Genomic DNA, 5,392 nt, shown 5'->3' with positions numbered 1-5,392 from the left:
AGTTTTATTGATATTTTGACATAACAATAATGATGTCATTTTTTTCCTTCCAAAGTCTTATGCAATAGATCAAATTCTCATATGAAACGAGAATGTTAGATTTAAAAAAAAAAAACATGAAGAATAAAACAAGAACTCATTACTTTTATTTTTTTAACCTACCAATTCTTCTTTATCCTCATCTCAGGTGTCACCTTCTTCAATTAACCTTCCTCGAACTTCCCAGGCTGGCCTGGTACCCCTCCCATGTGGTTTCTAAGTAACCTTTATTACTGGAAGTACTACTCTGGTCATGCCATTGACATTTTGGTTTCCCCCAGTTAACTTTGCATGCCTTTATGACAGAAGTGCTGTCTTTAATTTCCTTATTCCCAGAATTGAATAGTACTTGGTAAAGGGTAAGCACTAGAGAATCTGTTATATGAAAATGTATAGAAGGAAGGAAAAGTTAGCTAATTTAACTAGTTAGTGAAGTGTCCAGTGCCCCACCCCCCTTCCCAAAATAGAGGGTATTTATTGCATCTTTAAAATATCACAAACAGGTCTTAGGAATTATCCAACATCTTGTTTCCATAGCTGGACAACTTTTAGATCTTATTCATCAGTCTGCTGAACTATTCCTTTTTAAAAGACATAGATATCATTCCCCCAATTTTTGTGATATTTTTAACTATTGTGACTTGCTAAATCAAAGCAGCTGAATTTGACACAGTTCAATATAGTTTCCTTCAAGAATTAACTCATCTTTCTGGGCTTGAGATACCCTGTGGATGTTTTTTCCACCCAGGACATTTTAGAGTTCAACGAGAGACCTATTCTGAATGAGGATATTGATGGGGAGGTGAGCACACATAGACTTCACCTTGTAATGACCCCCAGTGTAACGCCCTTGCTCGTGTTCTTTACACAACTACAGATAGTGCCCATCGTGGCCAGTCCTTTGTTTCCCCACTGTATGTCAACCCAGAGCCTCTTCTTTTTCCTTCCAAGGCGACTGAGATCTACATTGATGTGATTGAAGTCCCTCCGCAGGGTTCCTCTGGGGCCCCTCACAGTAACTATGCATCCCTTCAGGGTGATGTTGACATTTCCAGAATGTCGACAGTCTGATTGTTGAGAACTGTCTTCATTCTTGCAGTAGATGTAGCAAAGGGAGGTGAGGTATTTTTGTTTTCATTTTTTAATGTCATATTTTAACATGATTTCCATAGTACTGAAAAGAAAATTTTTAGTGGAAGAAACCACAATTTGAGATTGCTTTGTTATGACCTTACGTATAAACCAATATACAGTGGGCCCTGCATATCCGTGGATGTGGAACCTGTGGATACGGAGAGCCGACTGTACTGGGGCATTTTATGTAGGGGACTTGAGCATCCGAGGATTTTGCTGTCTATGCGGGGTGTCCTGGAACCAATCCCCTGTGGATGCCAAGGGGCCATATTTCCACCTATCTCTCCACACTCATAAACTCCTTTTCAGAGTAGGAATCTTTTAAGCCCTTAAAGGTTGGTTACCTTTTCCTGAGAATGTGATATTTCTCAATATCAGAAATTATTTCTTTTGGCAAAAAGGGAAAAATTCCATTATATGTATATATGTATGTATTTATATGTATATATACGCGCACACACACACACATACATACATACCACATCTTCTTTATCCACTCATCTGTTTGATGGACACTTAGGTTGCTTCCATATCTTGGCAATTGTAAATAATGCTACTATGAGCATAGAGGTGCATGTATTTTTTCGAATTAGTGGGATTTTTGTTTGTTTGTTTGTTTTGTTTTGTTTTGTTTTCAGATATATACCCAGGAGTGGAATTGCTGGGTCATATGGTAGTTCTATTTTTAGTTTTTTGAGAAACTTCCATTCTGTTTTCCACAGTGGCTACACCAATTTACATTCCCACCAACAGTGTACGAGGGCTCCCTTTTCTCCACATCCTCACCAACGTTTGTTCCTTGTGTTCTTTTTGATGATGGCCATTCTTACAGTTGTGAGGGATAACTCATTGTGGTTTTAATTTGCATTTCCCTGATGATTAACAGTGTTGACCATCTTTTCATGTGCCTCTTGGCCACCTGCATTTCCTCTTCGGAAAAATGTCTATTCAGGTCTTCTGCCCATTTTTAAATTGGGTTGTATGGGTTGTTTTTTTTTTTTATGTTGAGTTGTGTGAGCTGTTTATATATGTTGGATATTAATCCCTTATCAGTCGTATCATTTTCAAATATTTTCTCCCATTCAGTAGGTTCTCTTTTTGTTTTGTTGATGGTTTCCTTTGCTGTGCAAAAGCTTTTAAGTTTAATTAGGTCCCATTTGTTTCTTTTTTCGGATCTGTCTCCTAAAACAAAGGAAATAAAAGCATTCTGCTTGGTTTTAGGTTGAGTCTTTTCTCTGAGTGCTGTTAGTTATATGAGTCTCCAAGTCTCTTTCTTTTCCTTAAGACCTAACACTTTGGATAATTATTTACCAAACTTATGTGTGAATGTTTGATGAGGAAACAGAGAGAGAATACGACGCAGTTCTTATCAAGTCCTCATTTAAAAAGGGTTCGGTGGGGGAATAGTAGTATTTTGTCTGAGATAGAGTCCTAAAGGAACACTGATTTTTTTGGACAGGGCGCTGGCTGGATGGGAATGGGAGAGCTGGATATTTGTCCTGACTTTGCTACTCTCTAAATATTAGTATGATTTCAGCAGATCACCTTACTTCCCTTTGCTACTCTTAAGTTTCCCCATCTGTAAAATCAGGCTGGATTAGAAGGTCTCAAAGGCCCCTTGCAGATCATCTAATTCTATAGTTTGTTTTGTACTCTGGCAGGATTTCATGTTCTTGACGTTCTTAGTTGACAAGTAAGGTGTGGAAGGGAAATGACAGTCTTGAGTAACCAAAATGGATTTTGTCTACCCGTATGCGCTAATCCCCAAAAGAAGAAGAAAATGCAAATGAACCAGGGGCCGAACACGAAAATGGTGACAGTGAGGAGAACATTGAAGCAGACAGCTGAAAGCTTCATTTCCTGGCCCGTCTGCCATGAGAAAGGCTGAGACTGCCAAAGCCTCCAGGCAATCAAGGCCAGAACTTTGGCTCACTCTTCTTTTGAACTCCCCCCATACCACACACACAAACCACACAGGAAAATTGTCGCTCTCCCTTCATATTTGTGCATTTTGGCTGCACTCCTATTTATGCCAAGTCCTCACCTAATCCCCTTCCTTCCAGCTGTCACTATATTCTGCCTGTTGCTTTCCGGGCTGTGGAAAGCAGCTGCAATTTCCAGTGGAGGCCCAGGGGTGGTGGCCTTAGCAGTGGGGCGTTGTTAGGGTGTGTGGACTCTGTCCGAGCCAACAGTCACTTTTACCTGGTTTATAGGCAGTTTGAGGAGTGTTCTCACTCTCCTTCCTTGGCACATGTCAGAACTGATGGCTTTAATTTTTTTCCCTCTCTTCCCTCTTTGGGGAGTTTTTCCCCGCTCTACATTCCTCAGCCTTTTGGTCTGAGAGCGTCCTGTGCAAGATTTGGTTTGTCTTAGGTTCTTTCGCCAGGCTGCTCATCTTCTTCTCTTTTTTCTTTTTTCCACATAAAACGTATTTATCTATTGGGAGAGCTAAAGATGGATAACCAGAGCTTACAAGCCTAGAAACTTGACCCCTTCTCATCTCTGACAGTATATCCCAAGCTATTAGGTCTCCCAAGGCCCAGAGAGCTCTTGGTCATTTGCTGTCCATCCGGCCTCTAGTTGGAGAGCTAGCTTTGGTGTCCTTTCATCTCTGGCTTGTGAGGTTTTCCCATGGAGCTTGTCTGCATACATCTCGTATTGGCTTTTAGTGACGGTAACTGAACAAAGAGACACTTGGTTCTCATCATATTAGAAAGCTGAGCAAGAATCAGGAAATCTACTTGAAGAATCTTGGCTGAATATAAGGAGAAGCCATGTTATTATAAAGGTTTTAAATCATTCCAGTGTGCACAGACTGACCTTGCTGGCCTGAATATTGAAAGCAGAACAAAACTCCCACCCAGTCATTGTTTTTGGCTGATGAAGAGAGCCTTTTTAGGTACAGTGGGTTGTTCTCTGCCCCTATTTCTGGAAACTGCATCAACTATCTTGCCTTCTACCTAGCAGTGCCAACCCACACTCCTGTTTTTTTTAAATAAATTTATTTATTTATCTATATTTGTTTTTGGCTGCGTTGGGTCTTCGTTGCTGCACGCGGGCTTTCTCTAGTTGCAACAAGTGGGAGCTACTCTTTGTTGCAGTGCACGGGCTTCTTATTGCGGTGGTTTCTCTTGTTGCAGAGCATGGGCTCTAGGCGCATGGGCTTCAGTAGTTGTGGCACGACACACTCCTGTTTATATAAGAGGAATCTCACATAGTTCTCAGAGCCTGGTGAAAAAAAACTCAAAGTGTGTCTGTGTTTGGGTTTGTCTGATGGTTTCTCCTATCTATATGAATTTTGTATTTTATTTCAAAGAATTTAAATTTTAACTGATGTTAAATTCAAATAGACGAGTCTATTTGATAAAATTCTTTGGTGATAGGATCCTGTTTAACTTTATAGGTACTATATAAAGTCTTTTTATTCATGTTGGGAATAAAATACTACAAAGCCATTTTTTTTTTTCAATTCTGTTTTATCTCAATCCTGGACTTACTTGGCTATATTGTTTCTAATGCCCAGTTAACCCTTCTGTCACTCATCCTTTCTCCCACTCCACATTTTTTGCATTGTCTGTAATTCATAGAATCATAGTTTGATAAAGCATTAGTACTGGAAGGGTCCTTAGATGTTAACTACCCAAGCTTAATTTTATAGATGAAAAAAGAGCCTACAAAAGTAACAGGATTAGGCCAAGGTCACACACCAGCCAGAGCTTAGGCTCACAAGTGTTTTTCCACCATACTACTCCAGACTCCATGTGTCAGGAATTTTCCAAAGCACTAGACTAATAATAGCTACTTCAACAGTCAGGAAGTGCATCTTATTGGAAAGGGCAGAGGTTTTGGAGCCAGAGATATTTTGGTTTGAATATCTTGTTCTGCCATCTACTGGCAGGGTAAATTGGGCAAGTAACTAAAGCTTTTAGGGACTCTGTTTCTTCCTCTGTAATATGGGAATAATAATAATAATACTTTAGGGTTATTATGAGTATTGCACTATATGATCTATATAATGTGCCTGTTATACATATTGTGTTCAACAAATTATTATTATAAAACATCTACTGATCATAGGAAATATTATCTCATATATATAAATAATAATTTAAAATAGGTATTTTCGGGCTTCCCTGGTGGCGCAGTGGTTGAGAGTCCGCCTGCTGATGCAGGGGACACGGGTTCGTGCCCCGGTCTGGGAAGATCCCACATGCCGCGG

At 39.8% G+C, this 5,392-nt stretch overlaps 1 pseudogene across 1 annotated transcript; it reads right to left on the bottom strand.

Annotated features, from left to right (window-relative positions):
• Positions 1-614: 614 nt before the first annotated feature.
• LOC309968490 (large ribosomal subunit protein uL6-like) lies at positions 615-1,145 on the bottom strand (annotated as a pseudogene). Its single transcript has one exon. The product of its transcript is annotated as a large ribosomal subunit protein uL6-like (transcript).
• Between the last annotated feature and the right edge of the window lie 4,247 nt (positions 1,146-5,392).

This window comes from Leucopleurus acutus (assembly GCF_964270905.1).
Source record: "Leucopleurus acutus genome assembly, chromosome: 1".
In the NCBI taxonomy this organism is placed as follows: domain Eukaryota; kingdom Metazoa; phylum Chordata; class Mammalia; order Artiodactyla; family Delphinidae; genus Leucopleurus; species Leucopleurus acutus.
Note: the sequence above shows the minus strand (reverse complement) of the source record. Positions and strands in the feature narration are given on the sequence as shown.